This window comes from Saccopteryx bilineata, chromosome 1, assembly GCF_036850765.1.
Source record: "Saccopteryx bilineata isolate mSacBil1 chromosome 1, mSacBil1_pri_phased_curated, whole genome shotgun sequence".
NCBI lineage: Eukaryota > Metazoa > Chordata > Mammalia > Chiroptera > Emballonuridae > Saccopteryx > Saccopteryx bilineata.
This window is the reverse complement of record NC_089490.1, coordinates 19,860,879-19,883,412: the sequence shown is the minus strand read 5'-3', so window position 1 is coordinate 19,883,412 and position 22,534 is coordinate 19,860,879. Positions and strand designations below refer to the sequence as shown.

At 49.4% G+C, this 22,534-nt stretch overlaps 1 protein-coding gene across 12 annotated transcripts in view; it reads left to right on the top strand.

The window, feature by feature from the left end:
* Window positions 1-22,534, top strand: part of TRERF1 (transcriptional regulating factor 1) — a 223,351-nt gene that overhangs the window by 150,771 nt on the left and 50,046 nt on the right. For all 12 annotated transcript variants that reach the window (XM_066247705.1, XM_066247789.1, XM_066248473.1 and 9 more), the window contains exon 4: window positions 3,180-3,294. The gene's annotated coding sequence lies outside the window, so the exon portion shown is untranslated. The remainder of the gene's footprint in view (window positions 1-3,179; window positions 3,295-22,534) is intronic.

Genomic DNA, 22,534 nt, shown 5'->3' with positions numbered 1-22,534 from the left:
GCGAGGGCACTGCTAATCCCGTTTTACAGAAGAATGGCCACTGAGGGGCGAGGTCAGGTTTAAACCCAGGTCTGCTTGGCCCCGAGCTCATGTTCTGTGCATTAAATCATATGACCTTCTGTCAAGTAACATTCATCACGATGCTTTTCCGGCAATAATTTTAATAATAGAATGCTGGTCCACATCCCAAAAGCCACACTCGCCGTCAGTCTATACCAGCATTGACCAGCCAGTTTTTACCACTGGCCAAATTGGATTGAGCAGTGTCGCCACGGTTGAAGAGAACACAGATGTTCCAAAACTTGTTATAAAATGGGAAGGAAGGCAAGGTGGCCTCTGTTTGGGATGCCTTGTGCCAGCCTAAGGTGAGGGAGAATTTAGCAGATTCACACCTTACCTTCCTGGCATCGTCTTTGGCACTTTTTGAAAAACCCTCACATCTTTAATGCTTTCCCTGAAGACGACAGGGATGCAAGCATGGTGGAAGGTCAAGAACCCATCTGATCCTATCACAGCCTCCTTTCCTAGCTAGAACGGGCCATGCTTCTCGTCGCAGGACCTTTGCACAGGCTCTTCATTGTGACGGCAACACCATCTCCATCTTTTCTCTGCTGGCCTCCCTGTTCTGTGTTGCTAGTTTATTCTTGGGGCTCAGATTCAAGGTTGACTCCTTAGGAAAGACCACTGGCCCTTTTCCATGTTAGATCTACCACCCTGTCGTATGCTATTCTAACAGTAGCCAAACTTTTTTTAGAACCTATCACTATTATAGTTGGTTATTTTTAATCTGTTAATGTTGGTTTCCCCTACTAGACTGTAAGCTCCGTGAAGGCAGGAGCCACATTGGTCTTGACTGTTGTATGCTCAGCGCTTTGCACTTTGGCTGGGACACCGTAGGCAGTCAGTCACCATTGGATGGACAAATGGTTGGTTGGATAGGCAGATTGAGCTAGTTACCTTCTTTTCCTTTCCCTTAATTCCAGACAACGGACTCTTCTTAGCAGGGGTGGGAAATTGTAATTACCTGTTTATGTGTCTCGCTTGGGCCTCCTTGAAAAATAACTCATCTGGAGAACCTTGACGTCTCGCCCAGCACCTGACAGACAATAGATGGCCAATAAAAGGTGACCAAGTGGTTGGCTAAGCCTAACGCTTGCCCTTGTGACTTGTCCCAAGGACTCGCGCTGCTGTGGGGAGTCCTGGAGAGGTACTTTCCCATACTGAGAGTGAGGACAGCGCGTGCGTCCTTCCTCTTCCAGGGAAGCTGAGGGAACTCCATGCCTGCTCCCCACCCCATGCCGTGGTCTGCTGTTCCAGTTGCCACTCACTATACTGACTTATTTGTACATAAATGGTTATTTCCATAACCTTCTCTCTCACTCTGAGATAACGATATACAATCTCTGTAACATCACAGACACGGCTTCAAAAGCGTTCTGTTGCTATAGGAATGTTTACGATGTGCTGCTTATCACTAGAATTTCATGAGCAACAAACTCCCAAATTGCAGATGATTTAGCATTTGAAGCAGGGAGTGAAAGTGTATGTGTGTTTGCATTTTTTTTAAAAAAAATGACTTTGAAAAGAATTTTTCTTCTGCGGAGTTATCTTCTTGTAAAGTTTAAAATAAGAACTACTTAAAAGCTGAGAGCTTAGAGGAATGAGCACTTTCTCTTAAACACTCAAAAATGGGTGAAAATGACTTGTAATCTTTCCCTCAAGTATTAAGGTACTAGGCACTTAAAGGCTTTTTTTGGAGCTGGCTGTCACAGACAAAGGATTTCTCAATTTAAAAAAAAAAAAAAAAACCAACACGATTTTTATAGAATTAAACAGTAGGAATGAACACCAGCAGCCCTCTTGACACTCTGGGAAGGATTTATTTTCTGAAATGTCCCAGTTCATTTTAGTAGCTGACATTTTGTGCTTCCCGTTCGGGGCTGGGGTGTCATAGGATTGGAAGTGCAAGATGGAGTAGGACAAGGCTCCAGGCACACTCTGACCAGGTTCCCGGAGCCTCCTGCTCCTGTTACCCCAACCCACTGCCTTTGTCCGGTCCCCTCAAAGGCACACTTCCCCAGAAGGTCCCCGCGTGGCTCTCCCTCCTGGAAAGAGACTCGCTGAACTCAGAGGCAGATTAAGGTCGGTTGAGGCCCCCGGCTCAGAAGAAAATATTGGGCTCCTTAAAAAAAAGAGACAGGGAAAATAAAAATACATGTTAACCATATTTTTAAATAAATAAAAAATATTATATACTATTCATGTTAAAATTGCACATATGAAACCAAACCTGGTGTCATTAGAGAAAAGTGTCAGGTTGGGGTTTGGCGGGGCCCTGCAGACGTCGGGGCCCAGGGCGCACGCCTGGTGCGCCTGCCATTAAATCAGCCTCTGGCTGAACTCGTTTGAATGGTAGTCCAGAGGGTCAAGTTGACATGATTTTTGATTCCCAGCCACTCTCTCTGAACCAAGAACTCGTCCAGCTATCCTGGGAAAGTTGCACTCTATATATAAACCTTGACTGTTAGTAAGTAATGCTATCTAACTGTGGTTCGTGGAATGAGGCTGGGTTGCGCACTTGACCGGTCCGCGGCGTAAGGAATGGACCCTGAGAGTAAGCGCTTGAAAACTTTCCTACTGATGTAACAGGGTCATCGGTTGAACCCAAGAATTAAAAAGTAGGCTTGTACTTTGTATGAGTATTTTTTTCCGTTTTCTCTTCCTAGCGGTTCATTTTGATTATATTTTACGAACGTGTTCCTTTGTGATGGATTGGAAGTGAAAGACAGCCGGTCCTTCGTCACTAATAGAGCAGCCCTGTGCTGTGGCCCCTGCTGGCTCCCTGTGGGGCAGGGAGGCTGTGGAACAAATGTGGGGAAATCACAGCACTTACCCCACTATGTTGTGATGGAACACATCTCTCTCGCTCGCTATACAGTTTCTCGGGAGCAGGGACTGCGTCTGGTTCATCTTTGTGGCCTCGTTCCTGAGGGCCCTGCCTGGCACGTTGGAGCGTACGGGAAATGTCTGTCCATCCGGTTTGGGGCTGCCCGCTCCCCGGTGACATGAGAGGGGGTGAGGCCGGCCCCGGGAACTCCCAGGGCTTCTGGACAGTGTCCTCCACGGGCTGGGTGGCATGAGTGATGAAGAAGTGACCCTCGCTTCTCCTTTTCCCGCAGAACCAGGCCTCCGTTCCCCACCTGCCCAGCAGCATGAGAGCAGCATGACCGGCCGGCCACAGGAGAAGCCCTTAGAGCCAGGCCCCCAGCTCAACCATCGGCTGCCGAGGTCAAGGTGAGCTTGCTTGCCTTCTCCTGGAAGGTTTAGGCACGTTCGTTTTCCCGTGTTCTGCATGCTTTTGTGATCCCGCACCATGTGCTAGGAAAATGGGGTGTCCTGGGACATGCATGGGTAGACGTTCAAGCAGGTGTCACCCTGACGGCAAAATGTGCTCACTTTGGTTAATGGAGAGGCTGATGGTAGAGCAGGCAGGACCCTGACTAGAGTTTCTGGGGACTGTAGCTCTCGTTAGTCTTCCCTGACCTCCTGACAGGACCTTGAGCAGGTCTTTTAGGGACTAGGGACTGAGGGAATTTGGAGTGAAGGAGTCTCTGGAATGAAATGGCATTGTAGCCTGACCAAGTAGTGGCACAGTGGATAGAGCATTGGCCTGGGACACTGAAGACCTAGGTTTGAAACCTCAAGGTTGCTGGTTTGAGTGCAGGCTCATCTGGCTTGAGCGCAGACTCACCGTCTGAAGCCTAAAGGTCGCTGGCTTGAGCAAGGGGTCACTGACTCGGCTGGAGCGCCCTCTCCCCAGTCAAAGCACATCGATGAACAACTAAAGGGACAAACTGCAAATTGAGGCTTCTCATCTCTCTCCCTTCCTGCCTGCCTACCTGCCTGTCTTTCTGTCACTTGAAGAAGAAAAAAAAAGATGGCATTGGAAGGGTGGACAGTTCATGGTCTGGGACTCCTAGGACATTCTGGACAGAAACTCCTGTCCCATGCAGGATTGTAAGAGGCCTTAGAGAATTAGTAGCCAATTCTATGCCAATGTTGCACAGTGAATTGTTAGAAAATTCTTCCTAACATTGGGGCAAATTTATTTTTCCAAATTATAAGGGAAGGTTTAGAGGGAGAGAGATATATACCTTAAGTGAAGAAAGAGGGAGGAGAAGTATGAGGGTGCTCTGGTAAATAGAGAGAGCCCCCGGGACAAATTCTTTCTCTCCAGTGTCTGTCCTTCTCTGCTCTGCAGTGTGGAACCACAAAGACTGGCTGTCAGAGCCTCTTCCATGTGACTCTTTCTTCAGATTTGAAGATGGTTCTCATGACTACTTTCCTCTTCTGTGTGGATTCTCCCTGGAGGCTGGTGCCACTCACCTCGTCCTCTTGTTGTCCTCCATGTTGGAAAGGACTTCAAGAGCTGCAATGGTGCCCTTAACCTGTGCTATTCTCAACAGAGACTCCTCGGTGTGCTACTCATTAAGATAGCTGGTACTCAGACAGCATCATTTCGTTCCACACCATTCCGGTAGAACCCTGATGAGAAGCCACTGGAACTTAAGTCTTGTTTATTATCAATTAGCCTTTAGTAAAATTGGTTTTGCTTTGCATCTTTTCATTTAAAGTCATAGAACCTATTGATGAGAGTACGTGAGGACTTGCCGTACGTATTCAGGGCCTCCTTTGTGGCTATCACTGTGTGAGACTCTATAGATACATCAGTGAACAAGAAAGACAAAGTCTCTTTTTTTCTTTTTAAGACAGAATAGGTCTGGAGCCTTACAGACTTTGAAATGAACATTAAACTACTTCTGTGTGTCCCTTTTTAATATTGTTTCCAGTTTTTTTTTTCCTTAAATGTTCCATGAATGAAAGGAATGTGTATTCTCTAAGTATTAGATATAATTTTCTATATATGAGCATCAAAATGAGGTGGTACACTGTACTTTTCAAATCATCTGTAATGTGTTCTTTCTCTTTTTGTCTCCTTAATCAGTCAGTTATTAAGAGAAATGTGTTAAAGATCTCCCAGGGGATTTGTCAATTTCTCCTTGCAGTACTGAAAATTTTGCTTTATATATTTTAATATATTTATATTGAGTACACAAATGTTTAGACTAGGTATATCTTATTGATGAATTGGGATTCATTTCTACCATCTTTACATATTTTCCAGTTTTTCTGCTTCTTTTTATTGATTTTAGCCAGAGAGAAAGGGAGAGAGAAAATGAGACAAAAAAAATCCATTCATTCCCTGACCCGGGGATCGAACCAGCAACCTCTGTGCTTCAGGCCGACGCAGTAAGCAATAGAGCTCTCCGACCTGGGCTCTGCTTCTTTCTAGTTGAAGTGTTTTCGCCTCTCATTCTGTTTTCCATCTTTTATTTAGAGTTATGTGCTCTGTATCTTTTCTTTCAGTAGTTACTCAGCTATTTCAACAGGCAGACTTAACAAAGTCTGAAATCAATCAGCGTATCTTCCTCCCGAACATGAACCGTGGACTGATTTAATTCTAACCATAGTGTTTGCCTGCAATCTTGTTTTCTTTTACAGGTTAGGCATCGTTGTTTTATGCAGTGTTTGTATAGATTTACCCACGTTCTTCTCAATATCTTTTCTCGCTATTCTTTCAAGAATCTGAGATCATTTTCCTTCTTCCTAATATAATAAATCTTTTAGCATTATCCTTTAGTGCAAGGCTATTTGGTAGTCAAGTCTTAAGGCTTTTTCTCTTATGTTTCAATTTGGTTTTGGTTTTTGCTAGCTTGAAGATTTCTTATTTTGCTCTCAGTTTTGAAAGGTATTTTACTGGGTGTATTCTCTTAGCTAACTGGAGCCTTGAATCCACTGCTCCTGGCTCCGAGTGTTTGTGGTTGAAAAATGGGCTGTCAGTCTACTTGCTCTTCCTTCACACATGACCTGGCATGTCTCTCTGGCTATATTAATGATGTTGTTGTTTTCTTTGGTGTTCTGCAGCTTCATTGTCATGTAACTTGGTGTAACTTTCTCTGTCTTTATTCTGCTTGGGGTTTGGTGGGATCCCTCGAGCTGAAGATGGGTGCCTTTCAACAATTCTGGGACCTCCTTTCTGTTCTAGTATCTCCTTGCAGAATGCCAGTTAGGCTTGTGGTGTAGACTCTCTTCTCCTTTTATTCTCGGTACCTTCTAACCTCTTTCCATGTTTTTAATCTCTGTCTCTCTGTGAACTCGGAATAGTCTCTTCAAATCTGTCTTCCATTTAAACTAATGTACTCTGTGCCTCTAATCCCTCCGTTGTCGTGCCTTTATTGATCGTTGCTAGAAGTTCCGGTCCATTATTTTTTCAAATCTGTTTGGTGAGTTTCTGCTCTCTTATTTCTTGTCCATGTTGCAGTTTTCTCTCTATTCCTTCAATGCATTGAAGCGGCTGTTTAGAAGTTGTAGGATTTCACGTCTGGTCGTTCCAGGACCTGACATCCTCGCAGGTCCGACTCCGCCTGGTGTCTTCTGTGAGCTGTTCATTCCCGCTGCAGCTTTATTTTGAGAATTACTGGAGGTGCAGGATGACATTGCGTTTTCCAGAGAGGGTTTGCATTAAGTTCTGCTAGTTGTCTGGGGCACGACCAATCAGAAATCACTTTAATGTTCTACCTAAGGCTTCTTCTGGCTACTGAAGTAGCCGGAATGCAAGCTGCAAACCTGCGTGAGGTCCGGCGTTGGGCATCGAACGTTCAGGAAAGTTCTCCGCAGCCCAAAGCCAGGTGTCCTTGCAGTGCCCTTCCGTGTCAGGCTTCTGTTTCTCATTCACTGAGGGAGGAGCAGCCTTTCGGAGTCCCAGCTTTATGGAGGGCCTGGGCCTTCTCTCCCGTTTCCTGAACGCTGAGTAGCTCCCGTGGGAAACTTAGACTATCTAGGGTTCAGCGGGAACCCTCAGGGCAAAAGCCAGCCTTGCTGCTCGATTACCTACGGGGTTCCGCTTTTGGTTTGTTTTTGGTCTTTGAAGAACCCTTCCATTTGTACCAGCTCAGCAATGTGTGCACAATTCTTATACAGTATCTTAAGTTTTATCCAGCATGTCGATTGCGTCAGTTGGGAAGGTCAAGTAGGGCTGAAAGGCATGACTTCTTCATTCTGCACCATGGCCCTGTGGGGCAGGAATGACTATTTCTTGTTCACAGAAGAGGGAGCCAAGGCTTAGAGAGGACACATAACTGGCTACCATCACAGGGCTTGCAGGTGACAGGCCAGGAAGAAGTATGTCCCTTTCCTCTGTCCCCTTTTCCCTCCTTCCCTTTCCCCAGGATAACTTTGACCAGTTTTTGGAGGATTCGCTTTATGCTCACAAAGGATATGACTCCCTACCAGAACACTTTAAATAGTTGGACAGCTTTGTAAAATTTGTTTATGAATCTATTGTTTATCTTCCTTGAGAGAGGAAATGGCTTCTGCATATTTTGTGGCTTGTGTCTCTGGCGGTCACCAGCGCTTTCCTGCTGCATTCCCGCTCTGCAGAGGCCGCCTGGCCCCGCAGACGGACCCCGCGTGCCCTCCTCCAGAGCCCTGCTTCTTCTTGTCCTCTTGCTACTACTCACTCCTCTCCCTCCTCCTTCCCCGCGCCCCTCCCCCACGGGTCCTGTCTGCTCTTGGCGTTTCTGTCTCATGGTGGCACGCCTTCCATCCGAGAAGAGGCCTCAGCGCATCCTGATGAGACCTTGGGGCTCAGGGAGAAAGAGCTGGGTTTGAATCTAGCTCTGCCACTCCCTAGCTCACATCTGTGTGGGGACAACAGACAGAGCTGTTCAAGGACACAATGAGACGATGAGCTTGGGGAACTGGAGGTGCTTGGCCCGTGGTGGTTAATATTGTCATGACAGAGAGCAGACCCCTGCGAGGCCCGGGCTTCTGTTCGGTGATGCTTTCCCGTTTGGTGCATGAAACAGGGTAAGAATGGAGGTAGGAGTCTGGGGGTCTCTGGGGTCAGAGTGGGGTTCCCAGCCTCCCTGTTATGTTCTTCAAACTGGGGTATCCTTAAAAATAATGTGAGGGAAAACAGAACACACTGGTCTGTCCAGAGTTTGGACGGGTTCTAGAAATGCAGTGCCCCAGCATCTCGGCCCTCCCTTTGAAGGCCCCTCTGTCGTGGAGCCGTGAGGGGGCTGGCACCTCCTGACACCGCCAGTCCCTGGGGAGTTTCCCTGGTGGAGCCCCCAGGTCAAGGGGTGGCACAGCCGCTCTGCTGGACACGGCTGGCAGGGGCGGGAGGGGTGGTCTTCACTATGCATTTGACTTTCACTCTTGTGGCTGCTGTGACACCTTATTTCACACACTCCCTTCTAGTAAGTGGCTTGATATCATGCTCAGACTTGCGTCACTTCCTGATTTGATATTTATCAGGTAGCAACTTTTTTCAGCACCTGCTATTTGTAGCGCTCTGGCTTTGTACAGCGGGTTAAGTGGTATAAAAAAAAATGTGTAGCATGGCCGTAACCCTAAAACTGCTCTAAAAAATAAACCCTATTACTTTTAAAAGACTTTATGACCCCAAAAATGCACAAGGAATGAACCATCTTCCTGAGGTAACGTGTCAGGCTTTCAGCATAGGTTTCCAAGGGGGGTCGGCGCTGTGCCCTTTCATGGTCAGAGAGGAAGTCGATTAGAGCTGGCCCTGTGTGGCAGGCGGGATGAGACAGCGGAAGGAGCCTGGGACCTTCTGGATGTAGAAGTGGTGTGAACTGAGGTGGGTCTTCTTGTAAACCAGTGGGACTTGCTGGAATGCTTCCAGCTTCGCAGATGGCCTCTGTGGCCCGCTGGGACAGCCACCTCCAGAAGCATATCTGTCAGAAGCCCCGAGAAGTCCTGCAGTTTATGTCTGGCTGTGTTTCACCAGGTTTCCCAAGTGTTTCTGATCACTCGTGGCCCATGGACACAGGGGTCTTGAGTGGGTTTGCACTTGGCTTCTAACAAAAGCTTCAGTTCATTCCAGGCCACCAACTCATTTTTGTTAAACAGGGATTGGCAACTTTCTCTAAATAGTCAACCTATGTGACCTGACCAGTGGTGGCGCAGTGGATAGAACGTCAGCCTGGGACACTGAGGTCCCAGGTTCAAAACCCCGAGGTTGCTGGCTTGAGCACGGGATCATCAATATGATCCCAAAGTCACTGGCTTGAGCCCAAGGGCCTCTGGCTTGAAGCCCAAGGTCGCTGGCTTGAACAAGGGATCACTAGCTTGGCTTAAGCCCCCAGTCAAGGCAGATATAAAGAAACTATCAATGAGCAGCTAAAGTTCCCCTTCCTCTCTTTCTTGAAAATAAATAAATAAAAATCTTTAAAAGTAAAAATGCAGTCTGTGAATACCAAAAATTTATTTGTAGTCAGCCACTTGTCTTCTTTTTCCAAGGGTTACTCAAATATCTATAAAGGTAAGGGTTTCTAGGAGCCTGAGCGCTGATGTTGGTGAACTTAGAGAGAGGCTTCTTTCTTCTCCACAACCCTCGTGATAATATCCTGGGAATTCTGGGCCCACCTGAGGGGCCGCCCCCCTTCCCCACCAGCCTCCAAGTCTGTTAACATTCTCTCTCCCCACGGTGACTCCTGCTTCCTGTCCCTCCTCCGTTTTAGTTACTCAGAGCTGTGAGCCGAGGTTGATTGCCTGTGCTATCCAGCTGGCCTTGCCCGTGAGGGCCTCAGCTGGTAGGTTAAACATGCTGCATCAGTGATGCCCCAGGTCAAGCTCCCTTTGTTGGCCGAGCCCTGCACAGCAAACAAGACGTTGTCCTAGACGCCAGTGTGGAGACCATTTCCAGAACCAGGAAGCTGGGCCACATCGTGCCCGGGGACCATCTCGGGAGTTTGGGGAGCCGGGGTTATTGTGGGTAGACACACAGGAGGCTCCCGGGTGTGCACGGCCACCTGAAAGCCGATGGAATACTGTATAAACTGAGTCTGTACACACTTGCTGCTTGGAGACTGACCGTCAGCTCCATCTCACTGTCGGGCGGGAATAGTCTTTAAATCTTTGTTGTACTAATCATACACAGTATTCTATTTAAAAAAGATATTTAAAACACGATAGCTGTTTTATGAGTTTAAGGCTGCTTTGATAAGCTCTTCCACTCACCCCCTTCCCGTTTCCAAAACAGGGCAGAACTGAGACCGAAGTACAGGCTTCCTGACCACCCCCCAGCCCCACCCCACCCCACTCCCGTGCTCCTTCCCCCCACTGGGCTGGGATCCTTAGGGAGCAGGCATCCTCGGTGGAAAACCCTACTGCCTCTCTCCTGGTCAGGGTTGCCGGGTGTCCCTGAGACAGGCAGCGTCTGGGAAGGTTCACCCAGCTGAGCCTTGGCCGGTCGGGATTCGAGGGACCCCCTGCGGCCCATCGGGTCCAAGCTCCTCGTTCTGTGGAAGCTGGGGCTGAGGTGTAGGGAGGGGAAGTCATCTGCCCAACAAGGTCACAGGGCTGGTCTCCTTTTCTGTTTGGTCCGGGTTATCTCTGTATGGGGTTTGCATTTCCTGAATACACAGCAGCTGGGTGGGGGATGGGGGGAGGGCAGGGGAAGTGGGCTTACAAGAACCCCATCCGAGACTGTTTCAATTTCCTGTGAGTGTCCCACAGGAGGGAGATCATCGGTGTGCACGCAGTGAAGAGGCCGGGGGAGACTTGGTTCGGGTCCAGGAGACCGAGGAAGGAGGGAACAAGGAGGACAAAACCAGGGCTGTTCGGAGCAGCCTGCGACATTTTTATCGATGGAACAGGAATCAGTAGGAGTTTGTTTCCTTGCGCTTCCGTGAGGCCTTCTAGTTTGTGTTTCTGGAGAACACTCAAGGCACGTGGAGGCTCAGGTCTCATTTCGTGGTGGTGGTTTTGTGGTTTCTGGGGGCTCTTTGGCCTGAAACCAGAGGCCTCCAACCCTCGCCTCCCTCAGAGTTTGCTTCTTGCCAGCTCACAGGGTCCTCTGGGAGGTTCTTTCTCCCTCGGAGCTGCCATAACTGAGCTCAACATGGGAATACAACTTCCTGCTGGGTCTGCCTTACAGAGAATAATGGGTATGAGGATGTCCCCAGAACATTATGGATTTGATTGGCCTCCTTTTTTCTTCTCTAACGTCTGTGATTATGATGTGAGCTCTAAGGGGGGCAGGAGCCCCTCACCAAGGAGGCGTGTTTGTCCATCAGGCCAGGGAGCTGCTGTGGGCCACCACGGGCACCCCAGGCTTGCTTCCCGGGGACAGCCCCGCCAGACAGCATGTCCCAAGGTCATGAAAGGGGGCCATTTTTCAAGCAGACAGAGAGAGGCAGATATGGACAGAGTGACTGCCAATTTCCTGGAATCTGAGAGCTGGGGGCCCCTCGAAACAGGAAAGGGAGTAGACTGTCACCTCATCTGGTGTCATGAAGGGCATGAAATGACTCTTGCCGGGTAACCGGGGCGCCCCCTGTTCAAACTTTTTTCTTTAATGATAACCACAGATATCCATAAGCTTTAGGTGGTCACTGAATAATGACTTCTGTCTTTCTCTCCTGGGTCTTGAACTGCTTGAGAGCCAGGCCCCAGAGAGCAGACCACCTTCTTCATTGCCAGGAACCACGCTGGACCACGTGGCCTGGCCCGGGCCCCACTCAGAGCTCCTCGTAGGCACCCCCTGAATTACGCCGCCCCTGGAGAACCGTGGGCACTGTAGTCCTGGACCACGTGGCCTGGCCCGGGCCCCACTCAGAGCTCCTCGTAGGCACCCCCTGAATTACGCCGCCCCTGGAGAACCGTGGGCACCGTAGTCCTGGCTCGCAGAGGCTGACCTGCCCCAGAAACTTCCCCCAACAATGAGCAAATCACATGAGCATCTCCACTCCTGTGTTCATCTCTCTGCCTAGTGAACAGGACACTAAGTGCACTGTGGCTGTTCCGGTATGTCTCCATCGTCGTTATGGATACAAGTGAATGTCCCCCGAGGCAGCGGTGCGCCCAGAGGCTGTCAGGGCAAGTGAGGCTGTTGGTCCCTCCCCCAAAGGGCGCAGACTACTGAGGTCCCGCGGATCGTTTTTCTCTACCTTCCTGTGTCCACTGCTGGCAGTTCCTGCCCCCAAACACCAGTCTGCTCAATGGAAGAAAGGCAAGGCTAAAGGTTGCCCAGGAAACAAAGAACCAAACGATTCAATCACAGCTGAGTCACTGAGCCTGACCTACACTGGACCCACGTCAGGCAAAGCGACCGAAACCCCGCCCGGGATAGGGAGCCTCCGTGAGTCCTCACGGGGCCACACAGGTCCTGTGCATTCTCTTATTTAACCTTCTCAAAAACCCCGGGCCAATAGGTAGTTTTATCTCTTTTACAGATGTCAAAACTGAGGCTAAAAAAAAATATATATATATATATATATATATATATATATATATAAGATCAGGCTGCTGCGCCCTGACTTTGCCAGTGAAAGATGAAGATTCAAACTCAGGTCTTCTGACCCCAGAACCAGTGTCCTTGGTCCTTCTGTGAGGAGAACACCTGGCTCATGGCCCCTTTGTTCCTCTCTGGTGAAAAGTCCCGTTGAGTGAAAGAACCATTTTCCAGGTTGCTAGAGCTTAGTTCAGTGGTTCTCAAAGCATGCTCCAGGCGCACTGGTGTGCCCTAGAAGATTTCCAGGTGCGCCCTATGGTATTCCAGAGAAATATGTGCCTGTTGGGGACCAAAAAACCAACAGGGGTTTTGGAGTTAGATTTTTGGGGGGCATAGGTGTGGGGAATTGGCTGTAAGCTGACAGTCTGCCCAACGCCCCACGTCACTTGCCTGATTAGGTTGCAAAAAGCTGTTAAGCTGTGGTGCTGGATTGTTTACACTACCCCCCATGTTCCCTGGAAAGACTGGAGGCAAGTTTCTTCTATCCTTTGTCTCAGGGGTCCCCAAACTTTTTACACAGGGGGCCAGTTCACTGTCCCTCAGACCGTTGGAGGGCCGGACTATAAAAAAAAAACTATGAACAAATCCCCATGCACACTGCACATATCTTATTTTAAAGTAAAAAACCAAAACGGGAACAAATACAATATTTAAAATAAAGAACAAGTAAATTTAAATCAACAAACTGACCAGTATTTCAATGGGAACTATGCTCCTCTCACTGACCACCAATGAAAGAGGTGCCCCTTCCGGAAGTGCGGCGGGGGCCGGATAAATGGCCTCAGGGGGCCGCATGTGGCCTGCGGGCCGTAGTTTGGGGACCCCTGCTTTGTCTGGTGTCAAGTTAAGATGATATATATGGTGGGGGGTTTCTGCACTCAACACAATTAAGAGTAAAACGAGAGGAATTCTTCAATGTATTGATGAGGAAATGAGAGTTTGCCTTTCAAACACTGAAGAAATTGTTAGGACACATGAGGCTCATGTTTCTCATAAACACAAGAATGAAAAAACTTAACACATTCGTGCTGGGACCTGCTGAATTCACTAAATCTTACTAAGAATGTATCTATATAATATGTAAAAAGATAACTTTTTGTCAATTTTTTATTTTTTAACCCCTCTTTTTTTTTACAAATTCTAAAAAGCATAACAAAAAATGGCCCTGGCCGGTTGGCTCAGTGGTAGAGCGTCAGCCTGGCATGCAGAAGTCCCGGGTTTGATTCCCGGCCAGGGCACACAGGAGAAGCGCCCATCTGCTTCTCCACCCCTCCCCCTCTCCTTCCTCTCTGTCTCTCTCTTCTCCTCCCGCAGCCAAGGTTCCATTGGAGCAAAGATGGCCCGGGCGCTGGGGATGGCTCCTTGGCCTCTGCCCCAGGCGCTAGAGTGGCTCTGGTGGCGACACATTGACGCCCCGGAGGGGCAGAGCATCGCCCCCTGGTGGGCGTGCCGGGTGGATCCCGGTCGGGCGCATGCGGGAGTCTGTCTGACTGTCTCTCCCCGTTTCCAGCTTCAGAAAAATACCAAAAAAAAAAAAAAAAAGGCATAACAAAAAATGTAACATAAAAATGTTTTTTAATGTCAGAATAAATTTAATTTTGTCATATTTATTTTGTTTACCATAAAAGCACGCTTGGACTTTATTTTTTTTTCTTTAATACTTGACTTAATTATGATAACATATTTCTCAGAAATTTGTATATAGTGCACCTACAATTATTTGTAGGATTTTAAAAGTGCCCCGACTTCAAAACATTTGAGAACCACTGGCTTAGCCCTTGAAGCCTAGAAAGTTTTCTTGATATAAAGTGCATGAGGGGTTTGTTTGTTTTCCCCCCATACTTCCAAGTTCATGACTATACCCTAGAGCAGTGGTCCCAACCCCTTTGGGCCACGGACCGGTTTAATGTCAGAAAACATTTTCACAGACTGGCCTTTAGGGTGGGACGGATAAATGTATCACGTGACCGAGACAAGTGTCAAGAGTGAGTCTTAGACGGATGTAACAGAGGGAATCTGGCCATTTTTTAAAACTAAAACATCGTTTAGACTTAAATATAAATAAAATGAAAATAATGTAAGTTATTTATTCTTTTTCTGTGGATCAGTACCAAATGGCCCACGGACTGGTATTGGTCTGCGGCCTGGGGGTTGGGGACCACTGCCCTAGAGGGCTGGAGGTTGCTAGGAGCCGATGGCCAATTCCCCGGGCATGTCTGTACTATGGTATACACTTGCGTTCTTTCACCCGTCAGAAGCCAAGGATGGAGCTGGGAGGACCCACCAAGGGTAGAGTAGCTTCATGCTGATCAGCTCTGCAGTGGGTGTAGCAGGGACACTGCACAATATCAGAGGAAGCCTCATTCTGGCAACGGAGGGTTGGAGGCTCAGCCCCTGGTCACTAGTGGTGTGACTGTGGGCAGATCATCCCCTGCAGGTGAATTTCCTCCGTCTTTCAAATAGAGAAAATAATTCTGACCTCACAGGTTTATAATGGAGACAAAATAGTGTATGTTCATGCTTTGCACAGTGCTTTCCAAAATGTTCCTGTTGGCCGTGAGGATATGCACTTTCTCCCGTGGACTCCTCTGTGTTCCTCTCAGAGACTCCACATTGGGCCAGAGTGTTCCTGGCAGGGGCCCAGGGAGACTGGTTTGCCCTCGGACAGGTCAGACTACGTCTCAGGACTGACCTCCTCAGCCCAGGGCTGTGAAAGAGAAGGAACCATGAGGTTTTTACTCTTCTGTTCAAAAAAGGAAAGAGAAAGAAAGATAAGTGGGAAAATAGTTGATTTTCTTTAACCTATATATTTTTTTACTTTCTCTCCTCCTTGCTGGGAGTGGGATTGCCATTTAACTTTTTTCTTAATTAGAAAGTGATGTTCTGGTATGGAACATAATATTTAGACATGTTGAACTGACAGCTGATGGGTGTGTTGTCGGTACAGCATCACCATAAATCACGTTCCGAGGGTTGGTGGGGAGGAGATTCGCGTGTAAACGTGTGTGTGCACGTACACAGTTGAATGATTTAAAGTGACCGGGAGGGCCCAGTGACCCTCATCGAAAGCAGTTCCTGTGGAAGGTCAGCCCTTTGGCACGGAGGTGGGAAGTCAGCTTCCATTGGGAATTGAAGGGCTCTTCCCCGTGTTGTCCTATGGAAGCAAACGGTCTCCCCCTCCTCCTCCTCTCCTTCTTTTGTGCCCTTAGCACCCAGTGGGTGCCCTGATTATGTTGACCCCTGAAACAGAGTGTTTGCTGCACTTCTCAGAAGAGGTCCCAGTCTGACGGTGGAGGCAGATAGAACAGGTGGGAACAGTGTGCGAGGTGGTGTCACAATGACATGCGGGCCGTGTCGTGGGCCCATTCTCAACTGCTGTCTGGGCACTTGTCCTCAGGTCTCTGCCTGCATCCACTGCCCTCGTCAGGGGACTCACCAACCTGTCTGAGCTTGGAGCCCTCGGTCCAGCTGCCTCGGGGACAGCTCCTATTGTAGGTCCCAAACAAAAACGGAACTTGCACGGCGCTCCCCATTTTCTCTGGTGTGGACCTGACATCTAGGCATCATCTTGATGCCCCGTCCTGCACCCCCACGCCCTTGTCATCACCAAGTTCCGCCAAGTCACCTTGAAGTGCTCCGCCGTGACCACCGTCACCCCCGCTGCTGCCGGGCCTGCACCGCAGCAGAGCTGAGGCTCCGCATAGCCTTGCTGACCCTCCTCTGGTCTGTGGTCCATCCACATCAGGCTTCACAAACCACGGTCCTCGGGCCGCCCAGCTGCTGCCTGGTTTTGTACGGCCGTAGAGCCAAAAGTGGTTCGTACATGTGAACCTTCGAAAATGTGGAAACACCAATTAGGCAAGATGTTAGCCTTCCAAAACATTTCCATTCTTCTCAGTAGATCTGTGTTATAAAAACTGATACCCAATTACTGTTACATTTTGAGTTTCCTCCAAAATATTTGTAGGAATTTTTTTTTCTTTTATTATACAACTGTCTACAGCGGAGACTATTCTTTGCCTCTTGGCTGCAATGTCTAGAATATATACTGTCTGGTTCTTGCCAGAAAAAGTTGCTGACCCTAGTCTATGCTGTGGCCTTTTCAAAATGGAAATCTGATGAGTCACACACACACTCACACACTTTGCTCAGAACACTTTAGTGGCTCCTCATTGCTCCTAGGATAAACATCAAACTCCTTACCTTTAAAAAACTAGAGGGGGCCCCTGTCCACTCACCATGCTCCCTGACCCTGTGTTCCCACCACTCTGGCCTTCTTTCATTTCCTTATGTCCAGCATGTCCTCACCTGCCACAGGGCCTTGACTTGTCTGGATTGCAGCTATCCACCGTTTGCCTCCTGAGTCTTTCTCATCCTTCAGATACAACATCACCTTGACTTCCTCAGACAGTCCTCCCCTGCCCTTTCTGCTGAAGCCATGGTCTTTCTTGTAGCCACTCGTTACAGTCCCAGAGTTCTGTTTGTCCACATCTGACACTGCCCGCAGATGGACATCATGTCATAGAGCCACTGTGCCTGGTGCGGAGTGCCTGGGCACGCAGTACAGATTTTGTTACGGTGGATGGTAGAGAACCAGGGAAGGCTTCATGAAAGACGTGAAATTTGAACGGACTTGTTGACCGAGAAGATGGAGAATGGGACAGAGATTTCAGGCACAGAGACCAGCATTCTGGAAACTGTTTAGCTCTGTAGGTCAAGACAACTCTGAATGTATGTGGGTGAATGGTAGCTGGGTGAACGGTTGGAAGGGTAGGTGAGGCCATTTTCCAAAGGGCCTTGTGTGCCAGGCTGAGCTGCTTGGATGCTTCTCCTGTCGGCAGAGTGAGCGCTGGTGGCTTTAAACAGAAGAGTGGGGGGGCTTGAGGGGTCAAGGCCGCCTGTGAAGAGCCTGTTCCATACATTAGACAGTAAGAGCCTGCACCATTCATTAGACAGTAAGAGCCTGTACCATACATTAGATAGACAGTGGGTATGAGAGCAGATGGTTGGGGAGAGGCTGGGGAGGAGAGGTCAACAGGAACTGAGGACCTATTGGGAGAGGTAGGCTCTTGGGGTCCCAGGTCTCTGATTCAGGCGCCCCCACTACTAAAGATGAGTGAAGAGAAAAGAAGGCAGAGGTGGAGGGTGGAAGTTTGTTAGGGGCAAGGGGTAAATGCCTGCAGCCTCCATTTTCTCTGTGAAGCAGTGTCAGGGTCGTTTGCTGAGACAAAGGCCTTTTGGGTTCAGGTCATGCGTAGACATTGGCCTCTTCCCTCTTTTGCAAGCAGAGGATGCCACGTGGTCCCTAAACTCTTGGGGGATTTGCATCAGCTGAGAGCAGCTGGGGACTTAGACTGGGGATTTATATCCCAAACAGCTCCTCTGAGGGTTAGTAGGGCACTTAAGGACATCTTACAGCCCTGCCTTTCCTCATCCTGTGCCTAAAACGTGATGTCTAAATGTCAGCTTTGTCAGAAATCCTACTCTGAAGGCCTTTGAGGGGTGGGGGGAGAAAATGTTCTCTCACTTCAGAAAACGTTCACTTAGGGGCTCCCCCACCCGAGGTCTGTCCTGAGCACGACAGAGAGCCCAGCTTTCTGCCCCCCAGAGAGTCTGCGCCTGATCCATAGGCACATAAGTAAGCCGTGAGACGCAGTAGGAATGAATAGCGCGAGAAGGTGCAACTCGGCGACCTGGTGCACTTAGCGCTGTCCAGGCGGCCTCGGGGAGACCGCCGTGCGGTTGCAGGCCCCGCGACACAGCAGGTATCACTGTAAGGTGAGTCGCACCACAGTTTTGGTTTCCCAGTGCACCCAGAAGCTACATTACACTTACTGAAGTCTATTCAAGTGTGCGGTAGCACAGTGGTTTTCAATTTTTTTTACATTTAGGGACTGGTGAAAATAGGAGAATTATTTTGGGGACCGCTAAGGCAGAAATCATCCTGAGCATCAGCAGATTCAGTTAAAACCATTGGGTCTATAATCTTCATACAACATCAGGGTGGTTAACTCTTTCGCGGACCGGCATGAAATTTCTGGCGAACCTGTCCACAGACCCGGTGGTTAAGAAACACCGCAATAACAAACATTATGTCTAAAAAAAACCAATGTTCGTACCTTAATTGAAAAGGACTGTATTACAGAAGCAAATGTTAACCACCATCTGAGCCTTCAGTAAATGGTAATCTTTTTGCTGGTGGAGGGGGGTCCTGCCTGGATGTTTTGTATAAGGTCTGTTCATACTAAAGTTCACACAGGCGCATTCGCACCCCAGGGAAGCTGTCTTAACCAACTTCTACCTAATGACAGCAGCTGACCTCCCCACAGCGCCCCGGCCCCGCCTGCAGCACCTGCCTGTGCCTGTCACACTTGCTACTGTTACTGCTTAAGTGCAGTAAATGTTATATAAACTGATGACCTGTGGCTGCAGAAAAAAGAAAGAGAAATGCTATCTCTATGAAAAGTAAACTGAATACGCTGGGAAGAACTTATAAATAGCAAGGCACCAAAAGGAAGGTGCAGCCACGTTAGGTGTGAGCAGGACAGGTCAAGGGAAGTCCCAGAGCTGGTCCGAGTCTGCACCCCCATTCCTCTGCCAGTGTCCTGACTTCTGGCTCCTTTTTTACAGAAATGGAACTGGGAAATGATAAATTATGCATTACGGTTTGCTTTATGCGTAAAAGACAAACACAAAGCTCTCATCCACAGAGCAAAGAAAAGCCCTGGGCCGGCCTCGGAATATTAGTAAGACATTTGTGTTTTAAGTTAAAATAAAATTGTAAACCATGAATATACTGCTTTTAAGTGTACGTGCAGGTTTTTTCAGTTTTATTATAGCAGTTTATTTTTTTAAGAAGCAATGAATTCCCATGGTTCAATATTTAGAAAAACATAAAGAGCTCTAAAATGAAGTTTCCTTTGTACTCTTCCCACTCAGCCCAGAAACACCCCTTTCCCTGCAGACAACTGTTACTCGTTTCTGGAATCTTCCCAGAGTTATGCACAACAAGCAACTGTAAATATTTAGTCGATCCTCCTTGTTGTTCGCTGATTTCGTGTTCGCAAATTCCGCTGCTCTCTGAAATTCATTCATAGCCTCCATTCCGTGCTTCGTGATGCTTTCGCGGTTATGCGCAGAACCATGAAAAATCCGTGTCGCCTGACACCCAGCCGAGGCCGATCCAGGTGACACTCTGCCGTCTTGTTTCAACTTTCATGCTGTAAGCCAGTGCCCTTCTCACCATCTATTTAGTGCCACTTTCTTTGTGGGTTATTGTTGTTTTTTTACATTTTTGTGTCCTTCTTGATGATTTTGCTGTTTCCGATGGCCCCTGAGCATAGTGCTGACGTGCTGTCTAGAATTCCTAGGGGCAGGAAGGCTGTGTGATATACGTGTGCGAGATAAACTTCGTTCAGACGTGAGTTATACCGCTGTCGGCCATGAGTTCAATGTTAATGAGTCTACAATGTATATTAAATAAGGGGTCTTAAAACAGAAACACACATAAACAAGATTATGTGTTGATCGTTTGATGAAAATATTAAGACCAGAGGTTTGTCCCTACACCTGTATTTCCCCAGGAAGCAATGGTACAGTGCTCGCTAATTCAGTGTTCGTAGCAACTTTATAGACCATCACTACCGTGAATAAAGAGAATGACATCTATTTGCATATATAGTCTGTGTTAACCAGTTCTTAGTTTCTGTGTCCTTTTCAGCACCCGTATGGTATTCCATTGTAAGGTTATTCCATGATTCTCTTGAACCGATGCGATCCCTTGTTGGTTATGCATCTGGGGTGTTTTCAGCCTTTGGCAATTCAAACAGTACTCAGTGCATACTGCAGTCTATAAATCATTTGCATGTGTCATATGTTACGAGTCTCGACTTATTAGAAAGGGAATTCTGAACTGCTGGGTGTATATCCTGAAGGAATTCTTACAGGGGCTCATAAGGGGACACATCGGAGAATGTTCATCACAAGTTGGCAGGGGAGTCAGTGTGACACATGCACGGGCCCGCCTGGTATGGTTATTGTGAGGGGCAGGTGACGGGCCTGGCCCCGTGTCTGTCCAGAGCTCAGCGCCCAGGTTAGCCATCATCACTCTTCCTTCCCATTGGCTCAGCAGCGTCTTAGCCCAAGTCCTCACTCAGCACAGTGCTCGTCTCTTTCCTGCTGCTGTCGCCCTGGGTCCCAGCCCCACGGCGGGCTGGGGGATGCCCGGGCAGGGTCAAGGACTTCCTCAGGCTGGCGTCCCAGCCTGATGCCGGACCACATGAGCTTCCTGAGAGGGGGGCCCCTTGGCTTCCTGTTCTTCAGCCGTGTACAGAGGGTTGATGTTTGACTAACCTGTTTGGTGCATTTCATAAACATTGAGTGAATCTGCTTCGACTTACACACTGCTCAGGGCACGGTGGGAAAGGGAGGGAGAGACATTAAAGCAGAGGTATTGAGACATAACTCCGCTCCTAGAGAACTTAAAACCTAGTGTTGATTGAAAAATACAACAGCCAAGGTGGCCGGCCTGGTGGAGTAATGTTTCCAACAAGTGGAAGTGTGTGTGTGTGGGCCTGTGAATCCTTCAGCGAGGGCTGGGGCCTCGCCGTGTCTCCCCAGTCTCTGCAGGGGCTGCTGGTGGACTCATCGCTTTAGCCCTCTGGTTCTATAGCAGCAAAAGGAAGTTGTTTTGGCCAGAGTTGGTACGGTGATATAATGGGGGCCGATGACCAGCAGGACATGTGTCTAGAGCAACTCCAGCCAGGGGTGGGGGCTTCCCAGGGTGGTGTAAAGGATTAGCAGAGGAGGGAACAAACCCAGAAAGGGACGGGCTTCCCTCTTGACACCCTGAGGCCTTTTAGTACCGTTTGGTGGGTGGAGGCCAGCAGGACTGTCAGTTGAGGGGGGTTGTAGGGTACATTCACTTCCAACTCTGCTCTAAGCTGCTTGGATTCTCTCACACATCTCTAAAGGAAAGCATGTGGTGTTCCTTGACGCCGGCACGCTGTGGTTGGGAGCAAGGCCCTCCTGACGAAACTGGGCTCAGCAGCTCCCACTGGCTCTCGTCTCGCAGGGGGTCTTCCCCCTCTGTGCCCTGGGTCTGCCCACTCCGTGTTCCCCCCCTGCTCCCTGGGTCTGCCCACTCCGTGTTCCCCCCCTCTGTGCCCTGGGTCTGCCCACTCCGTGTTCCCCCCCTGCTCCCTGGGTCTGCCCACTCCGTGTTCCCCCCCCCTGCTCCCTGGGTCTGCCCACTCCGTGTTCCCCCCCTGCGCCCTTGGTCTGCCCACTCCGTGTTCTCCCCCTCTGTGCCCTGGGTCTGCCCACTCCGTGTTCTCCCCCTCTGCGCCCTGGGTCTGCCCACTCCGTGTTCCCCCCCTCTGCGCCCTGGGTCTGCCCACTCCGTGTCCCCCCCCTGCTCCCTGGGTCTGCCCACTCCGTGTTCCCCCCCTCTGTGCCCTGGGTCTGCCCACTCCGTGTTCCCCCCCTGCTCCCTGGGTCTGCCCACTCCGTGTTCCCCCCCTGCGCCCTTGGTCTGCCCACTCCGTGTTCTCCCCCTTTATGCCCTTGGTCTGCCCACTCCGTGTTCCCCCCCTCTGCGCCCTGGGTCTGCCCACTCCGTGTTCCCCCCCTCTAGCTTCCCATGGCCCCGGGAGCCTGCTCCAGCTGCTCCTGAGTGAGCGACGCTCCTCCGGACCCTCGAACGAGGAGCCTCTCTCATCCGATTGAGAAGGTCACCCCTGCTAGGGAGGAAGGGGTGTCAGTGATGAATGGTGACCGAAGGGGGAAGAGAACAGAGCTCAGCCCACATGGGCCTGCAGGACGGAGACTCTCAGGAAGTGCCGCTGGGAAGGCCTCCAGCCCCAGACACCACGGGTCCCTCTGGTTGGTTTCTTGACTCCCAGAATCCCCCCTCCCCCAAAGTCTTAGAGCTCTGAGCCAGAGGGCCGTGGGGGCTGCTTGTCTAAAACGTCCTCACCTTACAAGTGAAGAGCCCGGGGACCGTGGCATTGCCCGAGGATGGGGCCTGCCTTGCGGCCGCTTTTCACAGAACACCTGAGTGTGGGCTGACGTCATAGCCCGGGGTACCTCCCGTCTGGAACACGGGCAGGAGAGCCAAGTGAGATCAAGACCTGCCAAGCACAGGACGCCAGT